Source organism: Trachypithecus francoisi, unplaced genomic scaffold (genome assembly GCF_009764315.1).
Source record: "Trachypithecus francoisi isolate TF-2019V2 unplaced genomic scaffold, Tfra_2.0 Lachesis_group2, whole genome shotgun sequence".
In the NCBI taxonomy this organism is placed as follows: domain Eukaryota; kingdom Metazoa; phylum Chordata; class Mammalia; order Primates; family Cercopithecidae; genus Trachypithecus; species Trachypithecus francoisi.
In genome coordinates, this window is record NW_022681465.1 from 17,453,778 (window position 1) to 17,473,528 (window position 19,751).

Sequence of the window (19,751 nt, forward strand, 5' to 3'; positions counted from 1 at the left end):
TTCAGCTTCATCCATGTCCCTACAAAGGACATGAACTCATCCTTTTTTTATGGCTGCATAGTATTCCGTGGTGTATCTGTGCCACATTTTCTTAATCCAGTCTATTGTTGATGGACATTTGGGTTGGTGTGTGATGCCCACGCCCACACCCTGTGTCCATGTGTTCCCATTGTTCAGTTCTCACTTATGGGTGAGAACATGTGGTGTTTGGTTTTCTGTGCCTGTGTTAGTTTGCTGAGAATGATGGTTTCCAGCTTCATCCATGTCCCTGCAAAGGACATGAACGCATCCTTTTTTATGGCTGCATAGTATTCCATGGTGTATATGTGCCACATTTTCTTAATCCAGTCTATCATTGATAGGCATTTGGGTTGGTTCCAAGTCTTTGCTATTGTGAATAGTGCCGCAATAAACATACGTGTGCGTGTATGTTTGTAGTAGAATGATTTATAATCCTTTGGGTATATACCCAGTAATGGGATTGCTGGGTCAAATTGTATTTCTAGTTCTAGATCCTTGAGGAATCACCACACCATCTTCCACAATGGTTGAACTAATTTACACTCCCACCAACAGTGTAAAAGTGTTCCTATTTCTCCACATCCTCTCCAGCATCTGTTGTTTCCTGACTTTTTAATGATCACCATTCTAACTGGTGTGAGATGGTATCTCATTGTGCTTTTAATTTGCATTTCTCTGATGATCAGTAATGATGACCTTTTTTTCATATATTTGTCGGCTGCATAAATGTCTTCTTTTGAGAAGTTTCTGTTCATATCCTTTGCCCACTTTTTGATGGTTTTTTTTTCTTGTAAATTTAAGTTATTTGTAGATTCTGGATATTAGCCCTTTGTCAGACGGATAGATTGCAAAAATTTTCTCCTATTCTGTAGGTTGCCTCTTCACTCTGTTGATAGTTTCTTTTGCTGTGCAGAAGTTCTTTAGTTTAATTAGATCCCATTTGTCAATTTTGGCTTTTGTTGCCATTGCTTTCGGTGGTTTAGTCATGAAGTCTTTGCCCATGCCCAAGACTGGGTCTTGCTCTGTCGCCCAGGCTGGAGTGCAGTGGTGTAATCTCGGCTCGCTGCAACCTCTGCCTCCTGGGTTCAAGCGATTCTCCTGCCTCAGCCTCCTCAGTAGCTGGGATTACAGGCACCCGCCATCATGCCCAGCTAATTTTTTTGTATTTTTGTAGAGACAGAGTTTTACCATGTTTGCCAAGCTGGTCTTGAAGTCCTGACCTCAGGTGATCTGCCTGCCTTGACCTTCCAAAGTGCTGGGATTACAGGTGTGAGACACTGCGCCCGGCCGGCATTGGGATCTTATGGCTTTCCCAGGACGTGTATGGGTCCTTCCAGGAAGAGGGTGTAGGTTTCAAGCCTATCAGTGCTCTTTTGGGATTGGAAGGAGAGAGGTTGGGGCTTAGGGCTTCTTCTTAGGCACCCATCAACTCTCCGTCTTCCTTGTCTCCTCTGAATCTTTCTTTCCCCTCTTCTCACTGAAGCAAACTTCATCTCATCTTTAGGACAGAAAAAAGAACCTCTGCCTGATGTGAGAATTACTTCCCAGTGTTTTTAGGCTGGGGCCCACCGAGGCCTTTTAAACTCAAAAGCTGAGGGTAGCAGCCTGCCTCCTGTTCCTCTGTTCTTTATACCACTATCTTTTTTTTTTTTTTAATTTTTTTTTTATTTTTTGAGATGGACTCTTGCTTTGTCACCCAGTCTGGAGTACAGTAGTATGATATTGGCTCACTGCAACCTCTGCCTCCCGGGTTCAAGCTATTCTCCTGCCTCAGCCTCTCAAGTAGTTGAGATTACAGGCACTTGCCACCATGCCTGGCTAATTTTTGTATTTTTAGTAGAGACGGGGATTCCTCCATGTTGGCCAGGTTGGTCTTGAACTTGTGACCTTACATGATTTACCCACCTGGGTCTCTCAAAGTGCTGGATTACAGGCGTGAGCCACCATGCCTGGCCCCATGATCTGGTCTGATTGTTCTCTACAGCATTTTCATCAACTGGTACTTTACATTTTTTAAATTTTCTAGTTATTTGTTCATTGACTTCTCCCTACTAGAATACAAAAGCCAATAAAGATAAAGACTGGGTCTAATTTGTTCACTGCTTTATTTTTCAGCACTTGGGACAGTGTCTTGCACATACCTGGGGCTCAATAAATGTTTGTTAAAAAGAAAAAAGTGAATAAATGCGTGGAGCTGATGATCTTGTCCTTTGAGTTATTCCTTTCTTGAGGCAGTGGAAGTGGCCTGAGCTGGGGAAAGGGCTTTAGAGCCACAGATCCCAGAAAAAAATACATGGATAATATCCCAAGATGTTTCCCATTACAAATAAGCACCAGGTAATAACTATATGATTTGTGGGCTTATTATGAAAATGGGGTTGTTTTCCTAAAGGTAGAAGCATCTCTGCCCAGTTCCTTCGAGGCAGATACGTTTCACTTTCTGATGTGTGTGCCAGAAGGACCTTAGTGATTTGGAATGTAGCACGATCTTTTGTCTCCAGATAGCTCAGTAGAGATTTTTTTTTTTTTAAGTTACTTTTTAAAAATCTTACTTATTTAGTTACTACAAAATTGACCAAAGTAAGTCGAGATACTCTGTTCTCAGTCATATTCATGTGTTCTAGCTGGAGTCACTGCAAAATCCTTGTTTACATTTTTCTTGGAAACTCTTGATATAGCTGGTTGCAAAACCACTGTGGAATGCAATAAAACATGAAAATGAAGACGCTAGTGGGAAATGGACTTGCAGTTTATGATGTTGTTTTCTTCTGACGAAAATACATGTACAGATAGATTCATTTTTACAAGCCTAACATATTTTTTCTAAGCTGCTTTGTTCTAAATAGAACTGTCGCTCCTACTTTTTTTTCCCCCAAATCTGAACTGAGTATGAAAGAACAGAACTATTTTGAAAAGATTTACCGACTCACCGGTGTATCTGCAGTTGAGATAGCAGACACCAAAGACATCCACTGGGGAAAACCTGTGAAAATTCATAAGGTCACAAGTCTTTGTGCAGATTCTCTTGGGTTGCAGAGAGGAGAGATTTGGAATTCTCTGTGAAAGTGCAGCTTAGTCATAGATCACAAGCACCAGCAAGACTAATATTTTAAATTATATGTTTATTCTTGGTACTGAATGATTATCCTGAACCTAGGGAGTTAATGTCTTTGCAGTCATTTAAAAATACTTGACAGTAACAGACCCTTCTCTGCCAAATGATCACAAGTTAGATATTGGGGGGTTGAAAGTATAGCTCATTTTTGCGATTCTTGTGTGTTTGAGGACCTATTTCTAAGAATTACGCTTTCCACATAATTCAAGCCCTAGTCAAGCTTTTCCATTCTGATAGCTTCCAGTTCAGATGTTCCTCAATTTATGCAGTAGCGCTCCTTTGAAAATGCAACTAAGCTAGACCATCTTCTAAATGTACTGAAAGCACTGGCTGTAATAAATCACGAAAAACGATATCTTCTCCAAACTGAATCACTACCTCTAATGTTGCTGACTTTTAAATTTGAATTCCCTGAGGTTTGGCTTAAAGCTTGGCTTTGGGCCAAGCTGCCATTAGGAGATTGTGCGGGTGACTCCAGTACACTCTGTGTAATTGCTGTCAGGCTTCTAAATGGTCCCAACTAAAGGGTGAGACACATTTTTTATATAATTTTGTAGACAGCAAAGATACAATATGGAAACTGTATTACAATTTCCACTTTGCATTAGCGGTTGCTGCTTATGCACATATAAGTAAAGTAATAATAAAGGTATAATTAAATTGGAGAGAAGAGTGTATCTCTATCCTGTTGGTGCTTATCCTATTGTAGAGAAAGTGAGAACATGATATAATCTGGTAATGTGGCCACATGGGTCATGACTCTTTGACCATATATACATTATGTGCTTGAGGCCACGTTTCTCATCCATTTTCCCCGTTCACTGTCAAATGGAGCAATTTATGAACCAGATGTCTAGGAGCTGGTGGATGGAATGTATTTATTACAAGGTCTCTGCAGCTACGTTCCTGCTATATGGTTTTGTGGCTCATAAAAGAATGCAGACTTGCCCAAAATATCATTTCCCTGTAGGCAATGATTGTCGGTACTAGTCCTAGAACTCAGGGGCTCTCTCCTGTTTCCCTGGAATGTGGAAAAATGATTTCCCACTGCGAGCTAAACTTTGAAATCATCTCATATGAGATTAGAACCATTAAAAAACACAGAACCCTTAGAAAAGAAAAAAATGACACAGAACTCTTAAAAAAGAGAAAAAAATGTCTGTTAGGACTTTGTAACCCAGTGAAAACATTCTTTCACTAGCTGTGTAACTATCATCTTCCTGAATGGAGGTTGAGCCCACTCGGAAGCTTGACTAGAAGGAGAGTCACAGGCAGACTTGGTATTACCTGTCTTAGCCCTCTCTGGGGGAAGTTAGTTTAGCCAAGAAACCTCAAATGTTAAGGACTCCAACTGATGCCACTCTCTCTATTCTAGAGGCGGTAGCTCAAAAACATGACATTTCCAGTTCATCTTATTCTATTCTGATTCTAGTTTCTCTAGGCTGCGTACTGAAGCTAGCTCTTTCTTTCTTTTATAGGTATGCATGCATTTCTCAGTTCAGTGAGTCAACTGGACCTTGCTGTATATCAGAGGATATATCTTCATCTTACATCCTTGATTTCTGTGAATGTGCACCTGAAAGACAACAGATCTCATATCAATCTTACACAAACAAACAACCCCCCCAAAACCTTTGAATACCCAGTTTTATTTGTTCAGTCAATGAGTATTCATTGTGCACCCATGAGGTGCTCATGCCACTCTATGAGGCCTTTTGGGAGAGGGCAGAGGATGCCTGGCTCAGGGCCACTTTCCACTTAGAAATATCTACAGGCTTTTTTCTCTGTTCCCTCCTCCACTTGAGCCTTTCTCAGTGTCTGTTGTGGCACTGTTGTCACCAGATGGTCACTCAACCTTTCAAAAGCTTTGCTAATTTTCACTAGCTTCCTGCATAGCAAAAATGGGAGAAAATTGAGCTCTGCTTTGCAGATGCAGTTTGTGAAAACCGTTCATTGCAGCCACCCTTCATGATCACTCCTGGCGCTGTCCCTTCTTTAGTGGAAGGCTTTTGGATTTAGGGGAAAGCGCCTTAGCACACAGCAGCATTTTCACTAACAATTGGTTGTGAAATCTTGGGGTCATTCTCGAGATGGATGGAGTCTGAGAGATTATCTATTGTAGCACTCAGGCTTCCAAAAGGAAATTGAGATCCAAAAAAGCCAAATCCTTTGGCCAAAAACATATGGCCTAATTTTACTCACTTTCTGTGATTAGGGGCTAATTTCCAAAGGTCTTCAGCACTGTGTTTTTTTCTTTCTTTCTTTTTTTCTTTGCTTATGGATGCTTCTGACAGTCATTCTGGTACTCCTCAAGTTTTTAAGGTTCAATGTAGTCAAATTCAACTTTATTCAGATTCCACTAGAGAGTAGGTCATACAATTGTAAAGAAGCAGACAGGTTGTGTTGCAGGACATGCCAAGATTGTTTAGTTCTGATTAATACTAAAAATCAGGCTGGGAGCAGTGGTTTATGCCTGGAATCCCAGCACTTTGGGAGGCCAAGGCGGGCGGATCACTTGAGGTCAGGAGTTTGAGACCAGCCTGGCCAACATGGTGTGAAACCCTGTCTCTACTCAAAATACAAAAATTAGCCAGGTGTGGTGGCACATGGCTCTAATCCCAGCTACTCAGGAGGCTGAGGTGTGAGAATCGCTTGAGCCTGGGAGGCAGAGGTTGCAGTGAGCTGAGATCGTGCTACTGCACCCCAGCGTGGGTGACAGAATAAAACTATGTCCCCCCCACCCCCAAAAACAAACAAACAACAGTGAGGCAGCTGCCTCAGCAGGAAGACATGTAGCTCTGCCCCTGTTGTTTCTAGGACCCTGTGCATTTGGTAGCGTTAATTTGTCTTCCAGTGTTGTTTGTTTTATTCATCTTTGTTGTAGACAAGTAGTGACCAAGATCCTCTAAGAGATAGCTGTGGTAGGCAGGCTTCTCAGATGACCCATGAGGATTGCCATTGCCTGATGTGATGGCCGTGTGCTATTCTCCCCTTGAACATGGGTTAAGCCTAGTGACCTGCTTCTAACCAACCAACTTCAGCTAAGCTGAAGGGATGCGAAAGTTTTCAAGCTTCAAGGATTAGCTTACAAAAGACTGTGACTTCCGTTTTGCTGATGGACTCTCTTTATTGCCTTCTTGGCTTGACGACTTTGAGGAAGCAAGCTGCCATGATGAAGAGGCCAACGTGACAAGGAACTTCTGAGGGTGGCTGCCAGCCAACAGCAGCAAAGAACTAAGACCCTAAGTTCAACTGTCTGAGAGGAGCTGAATCCTGAAAACAGTCTCATGAGCTTGGAAGAAAGTCTTCCCCAGTTGAGCCATAAGATGGCTACAGCCCAGCTCACCCCTTAATTGCGGCCTCTGGAGAGATCCCGCAGTGGAAGATGCAATTACACCATTCCCAGCTCCCTGACTTACAGAAGCTATGAGATAATAAATATGTGTTGGCTTAAGCTGCCACATTTGGAGAAATGTGTTATGTAGCAATACTTAACTAATATGATAGGGAAAAAGGTAAGACAAAGTTGTAAGCATAAGTTTAAGTCCATTGCCAGCCACACTAATTTTTGCATCACACATGACCTGAATTTGACAATTTCAAAATGTAAAGCATTTTGCATGAAAGTGCATTCAGACAAGAACATGCGAGAGTCCTCTGTGTCTTTTAAATCCACAGAGGCAATGAAGCAGCACTCGTGACTTAATATGCAATTTGAATTGCACCAGATTTTTCAGATGAAAGCAATTGTAAAATGTGGAGGGAAAATGAAGTGATACTTGCCATTTTCCTATTAATACTTACACAAATCATGACAGAAACTATATATTGGACACCTGATGAATACTAGGTAATGTGCTAAATGATTTTGCAGCTTATTTCAAGGAATTCTCTCACCAACTCTGCGATGGAGGTAGATTATCCCAATTTTTCAGGTGAGAAAAGAATGTATTGGTGAGTTTTCCAATGACTAGTTGGTGACAGCGATAACATTAGGACCCAGTGTGTCTCACCTGAAAGCCTGCGTTCACAGTTTTCAAACTTAAAAAGTTGTCTGAAGTTGTCGGACATGGTGGCTCATGCCTGTAATCCCAGCACTTTGGGAGACTGAGGCGGGTGAATCACTTGAGGTCAGGAGTTCAAGACCAGCCTGCTCAACATGGTGAAACCCTGTCTCTATCAAAAATCAACCAACCAACCAACCAACCTCTGGGTATCTTAAAAGGTGTACTGGAGCCTACTGTTTCGTAAGCATTGTATGTTTTCTATTGTAAATATTAGCTATATTTAAACAGCGGTTTTAGCATGGGAGATCTAGTGGTATTTTGGACGTCACTATCATCAATATTTAGTCGTAATGTGCAGACAGGGCCCCTGGGTCTGTTCCGTGTCACAGATCTCCTTTGAAGTGCTGGAGAGTTTTGCCCACTGAGCCACTATGCAGGGGACAGAGAGGAATAAAGCAGGTTATTTGCATGCACTGCAGATCCAAGACAGCTGTATCAAAAGCTCACACGCCAGGCTATTTAATTTGTTGGCTGCTCAGTGGAAAGAGGCCTGCTGGGCAGGGTGGGTTGGAAGAATTAAATGGAGAGAAATATACACCAGTATAATTCACACTACTGTTTCTTGGCTGCACTCACATGTGGATAAAAAAAATTCCTACCCTAGAGCTGGCATATTTGTTTTGCCACTTTGTCTGAGGTAGTACCCTGGCAGCTGAAAGTTGGTGGAGAAAATCACACAAGTGAACTGAACTGGTTTTTAACTTTTGGTAATTTTGAACTTTCATCTGGCACTGCCTGGTAGTCGGACTGTGTTTCTCTACTAGGTGGTCTTTCCCAAACTTTCTTCTTGCCCTCAAACCATGCACATCCTTTCCTTCAGCAGACAATCTCGCCTCCTTCTTCACGGAGATAAACAAATATGTCATCAGCTTTGGTCCCACAACTTGTCACCACCAACTACAACAGTCTACCTCTACCTTCTGCCACGTGTGCCTCTCCAGCTCAGTTATGAGGGAAGAACTGTTTCTCTTCTGCCAGGATGAACCATCTTGCGTGTGCTTCGTGTACTCCTTGGTTCTAGGCAGGCAGCTGCTGAACTGGCCCTCAGCAATCCGCATCTCCTCCTATTTATGCCCTTCTGTAATCTCCTTACTTAGCGTGTGGACCTAGTGACTTGCTTCTAATGAGAAGAATATGGCAAAAATGATAGGCTGTCACTTCCAAGATCAGGTTGTAGAAGACTGTGACTTTCATCTTGCTTGTACTCTGTCTCCAGCTGGCTCTGATGACGCACCTCCCATGTTGCAAGCTGCCTTATGGATAGGTCCTCATGGCAAGGAACTCAGGGCAGCCTTGGGCCAACAGGAACAATAAACAGAGGTCCTCAATTCAATAGCCCATGAGGAGTTTGCATCCTGCCAACAACCATCTAGGGTGAGTGAATGTACATCCTTCACCAGTTAAGCCTTGAGATGACGGTGGCCTCAGGTGACACCTTGATTTCAGCCTATGAGAGACCCTGAGCCAGTAGGCCCACCTAAGTGACACCCAGATTCCTAACACACAGACCTGCGAGATAATAAATGTTGACTTAAATCAAGTTGTTTTACATATCAATAGATACCTAACAGATCTGAAAATTTTCACACCTATATTTGATCCTTGATTCAGGATGAATACCTGCAGAACTATAGCTTGCTTTCTATCTCTAAAATGGTGCTGTCCAATAAAACATATAATGAACCACAAATGTGAACCATATATTTTTCAGCCACATTAAAAAAAGTAAAACGAAACAGGTGAAATTAATTTTAATAATGTATTTTATTTAATCCATATGTCAAAACTACATTGTTTAAATATGTAATTCATATACCACATGATTAAAGAGATAATTTAGATATATATTTTTTGGACTGAGTCTTTTAAAACCCATGTTTATATTACACTGGCAGACATCTCCATTCAGACTAGCCACCCGATGGACCACCTGTGGCTAGCAGCTACCATATTGGACAGCTCAGCTTGAAAGTGAAAAACTTCACCGAGCGCCGTGGCTCATGCCTGTAATCCCAGCACTTTGGGAAGCTGAGGCAGGAGGATCACTTGAGGTCAGGAGTTCGAGACCAGCCTGGCCAATATGGTGAAACCCCACCTCTACTAAAAACACAAAAATTAGCCGGGCATGGTGGTGCATGCCTGTCGTCCCAGCTACTCCGGGCAGAGGCTGAGGCAGGAGTATTGCTTGAACCCAGGAGATGGAGGTTGCAGTGAGCTGAGATTAAACCATTGCACTCTAGCCTGGGCGACAAGAATGAAATTCTGTCTCAAAAACAAACAAAAACTCAGTTTGCTCAAAAAACACATTTCTCTTCTGTTTTATTTATTTTCTATTATTATTATTATTATTATTATTGTTTTTTTTTTTTTTAGAAAGAGTCTAGCTCTGTCACCCAAGCTGTAGTGCAGTGGTGTCATCTCGGCTCACTTTAATCTGCCACCAGGGTTCAAGCGATTCTCCTTTCTCAGCCTCCCAAGTATCTGGGATTACAGGCACATGCCACCACACACAACAAATTTTGTATTTTTATTACAGACAGGATTTCACCATGTTGGCCAGGCTGGCCTTGAGCTCCTGACCTCAGGTGATCTGCCTGCCTTGGCCTCTGAAAGTGCTGGAATTACAGGCGTGAGCCATGGTACCTGCCTTTTTTTTTTTTTTTTTTTTTTTTCCTGTTTTAAAAAAGGTCTCTTTTTCTGGGCACAGTGGCTCACCACCTGTAATCCTAGGACATTGGGGAGGCCAAGGCAGGAGGATCACTTGAATGCGGGAGCTAGAGACCAGTCTGGGCAACATAGTGAGACACCATCTCCAAAGAAAAAGGAAGGAAGTAAGGAAGGAAAGGAAGGAAGGAAGGAAGGAAGAAAGGAAGGAAGGAAGGAAGGAAGGAAGGAAGGAAGGAAGGAAGGAAGGAAAAGTCTATTTTGAGAATTTTCCAACCTGTTGAGTTTGCTTCTGTGGCCTCCCTGGGTGTCCTGTGTTTGTGGGGACACAACCAGCACCGCGTTGAGGGAAGCGCTGGTCCCCTATCTTCACATCGTCTCCAGACACTGGCTTCTGGGAAATGCCTCATTTTATTGGTGTGTGGCACCACAGTCACTGTGCCCAGGCTCCCCTACGTCTGCTGTCTCAGCACAGGTCTGCCCTGCCCTTGGTTGTCGGGAGCTCTGCCATTTCCCCCTCGCTTTCCTCCTAGTTCCGCTGATTCCCCCGCCACTGGCATTCAGCTCTGGGCTATCCTTCCTGTGCCTCTGCCACGGGGTCTCCTGACCCCACACACTTTGGTGACCCTCGGCAGGCATACAACTTACCAATTTTCAGTTCTTTTCCTCTTCAGGGCCTATGAGAAATGTTCAGGGTCTTCTGCAGGCCTCACTGGAAATGAGGGGGCCTGGGGTGGGCACCTCCCAGCTCTTCCGCGCTTGGCCCAGCCCCATCCTCTTCTGCTGGAGCTGCTCTGTGTCCGGCAGGCAGTCTGGGAAGCTGCCCCGCCTTAGGATTCCAAATGGAAACAGCTTTCTGCCTTTGGATTCTCATACATATGATGGAAATTTGTCTCCTACCCCTCATACCCATCAGCCTGGATTATCAACCACAATCTCTCCTTTTCCCCCAACCTGCTGAAACAATCAACGGTATCTGATTTTTTTTTTTTTTCTCTCTCTCCAGGCTCTTAACTAAAGAGCAAACTGAGAAACTGAAACAAGCAAACAAAAAGGTGTGGGCAGTGTTCATTCCTTTCCCCAGTGTTAGGAGTTATCCTGCAGTCTTCCTTATTCCAATGTTAACTGAGATAGACTCTGCTCTAGGTGTCCGACCTCTGTCTTCATCTTCCTATCAAAACCCTCTTAGTTTTGAGAGCAATCCTTTTCCCTCGCTAGCTCTAAGCTTTTGATAGTTCAAAAGCACTTTGGTTTAAGATCACCACACAAATCATGTTAAAAAGAAAAATCATCCTTCACCACTTCAACTGACCCCATGTGTTAGTCTGGGCCTGACCTCCCAATGAATGTCATTGATCTAGTGGGAGAAGAGAAACATACCTCATTAAAAGTATGTAAAGATATCATTCTCTCTGTCTGCCACCCTGACACAGCCCCCAATGCAGTCTATCCCTTTCTGCAGGAATTTTTTTTTTTTTTTTTTTAGACCGAGTTTCACTGTTGTCACCCAGGCTGGAGTGCAGTGGCAAGATCTTGGCTTGCTCACTGCAATGTCTACCTCCCAGGTTCAAGTGATTCTCCTGCCTCAGCCTCCCAACTAGCTGGGATTACAGGTGTGCGCCACCATGCCTGTAGTGGTTTCATTTCATTCAAATTTTGTATTTTTAGTAGAGACGGGATTTCATTATGTTGGCCAGGCTGGTCTGGAACTCCTGACCTCAGTTGGTCTGCCTGACTTGGCCTCCTAAAGTGCTGGGATTATAGGCATGAGCCACCACGCCTGACCATTTTTAAAGTTATTATTATTATTTTTGAGACAGGATCTTACTCTGTCACCCAGGCTGGAGTGCAGTGGTGTGATCTTGGCTCACTGCACCTTCTACCTCCTAGGTTCAAGAGATTCTCCCACTTCAATCTCCCAAGTAGCTGAGATTACAGGCATGCACCACCACACACAGCTAATTTATATATTTTTTCTGTAGAGACAGGATTTCACCATGTTGGTCAGGCAGGTCTAGGACTCCTGACCTCAAGTGATCCACCTGCTTCAGCCTCCCAAAATGCTGGAATTGCAGGGGTGAGCCACCATGCCCGACCTCTGCAGGATTATTTACCGCTAGCCTGAAAACAGGCTGCAGCAGGGATACCACATTCTGTAATAACAACTATCCCCTTTCTCCCTAGATTTCTGGTTTTGTAGAGAGAGGCATGCCCAAGTACATTTTCTCGCATCCTTTGCAGAGAGATGAGGCTGATGAGAAACAAATCCAAATCACTACTGTTGTTTCTGGGAAAACTATCTTAAAAATGATTACTCAGCTGGTAGCTTCCCTTTGCCCTCTCTCTCCTTTTTCATTTTTTTCCTTATTTGGAATGTAGAAAGTGATGGCTGGAACTAGCAGCCATTATGTGATCATGAGGCATCCTTGAGAATTGAAGCCCGGTGCTAAAAATGAAGTGACAGGGTAGAAAGAGTACAATATTGATGTCTAGTGTCAGCCTAGATAGCCTAGATTTATTACCACAGGCCCTGGGATATCTATCTCTACGTGTCATGTTATGTGAGAAAAATGAACTCTTGTCTGGTTGAAGCGATGCTTCCATTTCTAGCAGTCAAATTCCTATCCTAGGCATGCTTACTTTAACTTCACTTTTACTGTTTCCAACCATTGCAGCTTGGACTTTCCTCCTGTCACTTCTTTGAAACTGCTCTTGTCAAGTTTTTTCAAAAATTTTTTATTATTTTATTTTATTTTTGAGACAGATCTAGCTATGTCACCCAGGCTGGAGTGGAGTGGCACCATCTTAGTTCACTGCAGCCTCCACTTTCTGGGGTCAAGCCATTTTTCTGCCTCAGTCTCCCAAGTAGCTGGGATTACAGGTGCATGTCACCACACCTGGCTAATTTTTGTATTTTTTAGTAAAGATGGGGTTTCACCATGTTGGCCAGGCTGGTCTCAAACTCCTGACCTCAAGTGATTTACCTGCCTTGGTCTCCCAAAGTGCTGGGATTACAGGCGTGAGCCACCACACGTGGCCAACTTTTACTTAAGATAACTAGAAAAAAAAAAAAAGAAAAGAAAAAGAAAAAAAGAAAAAGAAAGCAAGCAAAGGAATTGCTGAACTTCAGAATAAGTCTTCCCATTTTTTTTTCTTAAAAATACTTCTACATTAAGAAAAAAAGATTTGGAATCAGTTACATAAGTTGAAGTCGTTGTTTTTTAAACAATCTTTAAATTTTAGGCACTATAAATCATTCATTTATCCTTTGAGTTCTCTCTCATCTTCCGCTTTTTGATGGTTACGTTATTATTGTCACATGCAATTCTATAGCATTGCATTTTGTTCTGTATCTGTTATTCTAAAATTGTTTTGCTTTAATTCCAAATTTAAACTCATTCTGAATTCACCCTTATCCTTTTATCATAACTTCTTTAATACTTGGTAGAGATAAAAGTTTCTATTTCTCTCTTTGGCTGTCACTTAAAGAAATGACATTAGGGTACATTGCCTTCCTTTTTGGTTCCTATGGGTGATTTTTTTTCTTTCTAGTTTCAATATTTTTGTTTTGATCATTTTTGTTTAAGTATTATAAGATTCTGTTTGTCAGATCTCTTTGCTTGCAGATTACAGAAAATCAACTTAAGCCAAGTAAGGCATCTTATTTTCTTATGCAAAAGGAAACATTAAGCGGGCATTCTATCTTCAGGCATGGCTGGATCCAGGAGTTCTGTTGTCACTAGAACTGTGTCTCTCCATGTGTGGGCTCCATTGGTGTTATTCTGAGGTACCTTCTATACTTGTGGTAGCAATGATATCTACCAGCATCACAAGTTTCCATTGTCATCATAGGCAGAGTGGTAGACAACATGGCTTGTAGGACATATTTGGTCTCAGAAGTAAAACCTTTTCATTGCATTTGAGAAATACATTGTTAGACATATAACTATGCAATTTTCTGGAATTTTCTGAAAGTGGCCCTTTCCTCCCTGTTGTGCTCCCGTTTTGAATCTTTCAACCTTATTCCAACTCCGTATTTCTCATCTAGTTGACATGGATGGGAAATTGATCAGCCGCAAACCATTTCCTTGGGAGAGAGAAAGATACGATTATTTTAGAAAAATATACCAAGTTTTCTTGATTTTCTAACATCATGTTTACCTGACAGAAGGGCAGGAGGAAAGAGCTGGGACTCACCTTGACACCTGTCTGTACCCGATGAGGGGCAGCCTGACTGTGGGTGAATATCATGCCCAGGGCTGAAGTAGTTTTTATTTTAATCATTTACAAAGAAAAAGCTTCCCAAAGAAATCAGAGATGTTTCTCAGGTGCTAGGTCTACAGCCTTGCTTCTGACCTGTTCAGCACCTATAAAAGGTGCCGCAGGCTCCCCTGCAAAGCAATGTGTGGATTTTGGATTATGTAAGACCCCGAATGCAAATAGGGAACTCAGAGGATGGTGGAAAGCCAGTTCCATGTTGGCAGGAGAATATTCTAGTGTTTTCCTCTCTAGATCTCCAACATGTTCATAGCACATAATAAGCACTAAATAGATATGTATTAACTGATTTTGAGTAACCAGGTCATATGTAGAACAGTTAAACAAAGACACAGAGGTAAGAGGAAAAAAAGAAGGCTGGGTGCGGAGGCTTATGCCTGTAATCCCAGTACTTTGGGAGACCGAGGTGGGAGGACTGCTTGAGCCCAAGGGTTTGAGACCAGCCTAGGTAACACAGTGAAAAAATTAGCCAGGTGTAGTGGCACATGCCTGTAGTCCCAGTTACTTGGGAAGCTGAGGTGAGACGATCATTTGAGCCAAGGAAGTGAAGGCTGCAGTGAGCCGTGATCTTTTTTTTTTTTTTTTTTTTTTTTTTTTTGAGACGGAGTCTCGCTCTGCCGCCCAGGCTGGAGTGCAGTGGCCGAATCTCAGCTCACTGCAAGCTCCGCCTCCTGGGTTTACGCCATTCTCCTGCCTCAGCCTCCCGAGTAGCTGGGACTACAGGCGCCCGCCACCTCGCCCGGCTAGGTTTTTTTTTTGTATTTTTTAGTAGAGACGGGGTTTCACCGTGTTAGCCAGGATGGTCTCGATCTCCTGACCTCGTGATCCACCCGTCTCGGCCTCCCAAAGGCCGTGATCTTACCACTGTACTCCAGTCTGGGCAATAGAGTGAGACCTTGTCTCAAAAAAAAAAGTAAAATTAAAAAATTTGACCTGAATAACTAGCTACTTGCTAAATGTAATCCTTGCACCCTGAAAAGACTTAGTACATGTTCCTTTATACCATTAACTGATATCCAATTAACTTGTAATAACTATCTTAATAATTCTACGGCAGCGATTTGAGTCTCCTTAAAAGTTGTCAAGCATTTTCTTTTGTTAGTCTGCTCTGGGGTAACGAGTCACAAGTAGTAATTACTGGGTGGGAATTCATTTTTTTTTTCTTTTTAAATACGATGTTAAGAATGTTGTATTAATATTAAATAATTCTAAAGAGTGTTTCAATAATTTGGAAGTTATTAATGATTGGTGGATGAAAAGATTTTATCCAGTTGTCCAAGCATATGGCGAAAGAAAACTGGCTTAAATTGTCGGATTCTTGTTTTCATTTGCCATTGAATTGCTGTTTAAAAATGAAAACTGGAGAACATGTAATTACTCCAATGGAATGATTATGGGACATCAAAAAACTTGTTGCTTTAGGTGGTTAACTGCATGACTAAGAGACAATAATGGTGTGGATAAGGTGAACCTTGTTCAGCAGTGATCTCAATTGCATTTTGGTTCTGTAAAGCACAAATAGGTTAACCAAATACCAAAGAGTAGTGAACTGCCTATGATTTGCGTCTTTATATGATGGTGAAGAATTCAAGAAATTGGAATATAGTATTTATAACACTATATGACCACAATGTCCCATCAATTTCCTAGACTTCTGAGGGTAGGAAAACAGAAAGGGCCATATTCTCAACTTATGTAATTGATAACTACTAATTTTCTAACAATTTTCCAATGATTTCCCAATGATTCCAATGATTGCTTGCTATAAAAATGTAAAATGGAGCCAAAAGCTTTAGCATATATTATTCACACTGTAATTTTGGTTTATTTCCTTCTAGACTTTTTTCCATACTTTTTAGAACAGTTGTAATCATGTTGTACATATAATCTACCCTTATTTTTTAAAACGTACTGTTATAAATGTTACTTATGTTTAAAATAGCAAAAAAACAAAAACAAAAACAAACAAACAAAAAACTAGAAACAAAGTAAATAGGTGTCATACTCAATGTCCACATCATACTCTTAAAGATATTGGTTATAAAGATGATATAATTTATTTTATAATTTCCATATGGCTGGCTATCTAGATTATCTACTTTTTATTTTTGCAATGAGACAAATATTACTATGCATTGATTTTTTGCACACTTTTTTTTTTCCAGGAGTTTGCCTGTTTTCTTAGAAGAACATTCTACAAGGAAAATTCAAGGGTGGAAATTTATAAACCTATTCATAATGACTCTTGAAGCAAATATTATTCAGGACCTTTTTTTGGGGGGGGACAGTCTCACTCTGTTGCCTAGGCTGGAGTGCAGTGGCATGATCATGGCTGACTGCAACCTTTGCCTCCCTGGGCTCAGGTGATTCTCACACCTCAGTTTCCTGAGTAGCTGTGACTACAGGTGTGTACCACTATGCTCTGCTAAATTTTGCATTTTTAGTAGAGACAAAGTTTCGCCATGTTGCCCATGCTGGTCTTGAACTCCTGGCCTTAAGACATCCGCTCACCTCAGCCTCCCAAAGTGCTAGGGTTAAAAGCATGAGCCACCGCACCTTGCCAGACCTATTAGAAGCAAACAATTATATCTTATGTAACAGGACAAAGAGAAAGTGTATCTAGATGGCTAGAACCAGAGACTTAAGTCCACCAGAACTTTCTCTGACTCTAATTTCTTTACAAGGCTCAGCAGTTGGCCTCATTTCATTCATTTGCTGGCCAGAATTACTGCTGTAGAATTGAAGTGGTTATTCCACACCTGGTGCCTCAGCTGGAATGTCTACAATGTCTGTGGGCTTGCCAGATCTCTCTCTCTCCATGTTTTCTCTCATCATTCTGTAGCCCAACTCAAGATTCTTTACATACTAGTTGTCTTCTAAAAGTGCAAAACATGGGAGATGCAAGATCCCTTAAGTCACACAATACCACTTCAGCTCTGTTCCATTTGTCAAAGCAGGTCACAGGCTAGGCCAGATTCAAGGGGAGGGGGAATGGGCTTCACCATCTGATGGGAGGAATGGCATGGATGATAGTTACTTTTATGTGTTGACTTGACTGGACCACAAGGTGCCCAGATACTTGTCTCTGCATGACTCTGGGTATGTCCGTGAGGGGTTTCTGGATGAGATTAACATTTGAATTGGTACATCATGTAAAATGAATTGTCCTCCCTAATTTGTGTGGACCTCCGCCACTCAGTTGAAGGCCTCAACAGAACAAAGAAGCTGAGGTAAAGAGAGAACTAGTCCTGAACTGTGGGGTCAGGAAAGGCTGGGATGCCATGGAAATTAGCTTCAAAGGTTTTTCAAAGTTTATTGCTTGGTGTAGTTAATAGTGTCGATTCTCTGTAGAAGGACTTTTTCTTTACTGTATTCCTTCGACATAGTACGTTTTCCCCTGGTCTGGAGCAGGATGCTTTCTTAGTTTATGATGTAATGACTTAACAGCGGAGGTCTGCTTTATTTCTTTTTGAAATCCCATGAACTTTGAAATGAATTCTTTTTACTCTGAGTTCTTCATATACACGTAAACAAAATGTTCCACTGAATCCAAACAACCAGAGGTTGAAATTTTGAATAACTGTGAGAAAATTGAGTACTTGAGATTCAAGGAAAAACACAGGCAAAGTCTCTGACATCGTTCCCCATCCCAAAGCTAACTTTGATGGTCAGTCATTAAACTGAGATTCTCTCAGGATCTGGGGCAGAAAACTGCACTAGGATGTTTTTTGTTTGGTTCAGGTTGGGTAACATTGGCATGTGATAGAAGTTATCTTTTGAATTATCTCAAGAATAAGAGCTTCACTTTTATGAGCAGGGAGTTTCAGTATGGTTTGTGTCATGAATAATCCTGCCTGACATGGACCATGACCCTTGAACATTCTGAAACGCAGGAAAATTCTAAGTCTTCATAAGATAAACAAGGAGCAGCATCTTGTTACTTTTTCTTTCAAATTTAAAGTATTATACTTCTGACTCTATGTTATGCATAGAATTTTAAATGTGGGTTTATATTTAGACTTGAGTATGGTAGAAAACAAGGCTTGATATGTTCTGCTTCATAATGATACATTTACATATATATATATACATACACACACACATATATATTTTGTAATAAACTTTTTATTTTGGAAAAATTTGGGGTTTACAGAAAAGTTCTAAAGATAGCACAGAGAGTCCCTGTATAACTCTCTTGCAGCTTTGCTTTCCTCATGTTATCAGCTTACATTACTGTGGTGCATTTGTCAAAACTGAGTAACCATCATTGGTGCATTACTAGTAGCTAAACTCCTGCCTATATTTAAGTTTCATTAGTTTTTTCGTAATGTCTTTTTCTATCCCAGGATCCTAACCAGGATACCACATTACATTTAGTTGTCACATCTCCTTTGTTCTGTGACAGTTTCTGAGTGTTTTTTTTTTTTTTTTTTGCTGGAGTCTCACCCTTTCACCCAGGCTGGGGTGCAGTGTTGCAATCTTGGCTCATTGCAACCTCTGTCCCCTGGGTTCAAGTGATTCTCCTGCCTCAGCCTCCTGAGTAGCTGGGATTACAGGCATGTAATTGGCTAATTTTTATAATTTTTTTTGTTGTTGTTAGTTTTTAGTAAACACCGTGTTTCATGATTTTGGCCAGGCAGGTCTTGAACTCCTGACCTCAGGTGATCCACCCGCCTTGGCCTCCCAAAGTGTTGGGATTACAGGTGTGAGCCAGCACGCCCAGCCTCTCAGTCTTTTCTTGTGTTTCATCATCTTGAAAGTTTTGAGAGTATTGGACAAGTGTGGGATAGACTGTTCTTCAATTTTGGTTTGTCTGATGTTTTTCTTAAGATTAGATTCAGGTTATGGGTTTTGGGGTGGAATAACACAGGGCAAAACACCATTCTTATCACATCTTATCAGGGGTTGCGTAACATACACATGATTTATCACTAGCAACTGTTGTCCTTGATCATTTGGGTAAGACCGTGCTTACCAGCTGTCTACACTGTAACGTTACTGTTTCACTTACTTTGAAGTGAGTCAGTATGTCCTGCCCACACTCAAGGGAGTAGTAGGGATTGAGCTTTACTCCTTGCTTATTTGGAATGCAAAATAATATTTTGGTAATGTTTCCAATTTCAGTGGACCTGTATTTTGTGTGTTTGAAGACAGGAAATAAATAAAGGCCTGGTACAAGCTCTCCCTTTTTGTTTCTGTTCTGAGTAAAGAGCTTGTGTCCAATGCCTTGCTGACTCTCTTAAATATTTTGTCTAAAACACCCAACAGTGTTGACCTATGCAGGATTATGATGGAAGTAAGTGGAAAGAGGTTTGCATATTCTTTTGAATGTATTTTCATCTTCCGATGAAGTAAAGATGAATCCCATACTAGTCTGTTCTCACACTGCTATAAAGAAACACCTGAGACCGGGTAATTCATAAAGGAAAGAGGTTTAATTGGATCATGGTTCTGCAGGCTGTATGAACCATGATGCTAGCATCTGCTCAGCTTCTGGGAAGGCCTCAGGAAACTTACAGTCATGGCAGAAGGTGAAGGAGAAGCAGGCTCCTCTTACATGGCTGGAGCAGGAGGAAGAGAGAGGGGGGAGATGCCACACACCGTTA

General features: G+C 41.6%; 1 long non-coding RNA gene across 1 annotated transcript; it reads right to left on the bottom strand.

The window, feature by feature from the left end:
• Positions 1-3,123: 3,123 nt before the first annotated feature.
• LOC117064780 lies at positions 3,124-10,624 on the bottom strand. The gene is made up of 3 exons (XR_004429672.1): positions 10,516-10,624; positions 8,115-8,712; positions 3,124-4,712 (listed from the first exon to the last, which is right to left on the bottom strand). It is a non-coding gene; the product is annotated as an uncharacterized LOC117064780 (long non-coding RNA).
• Positions 10,625-19,751: the final 9,127 nt, after the last annotated feature.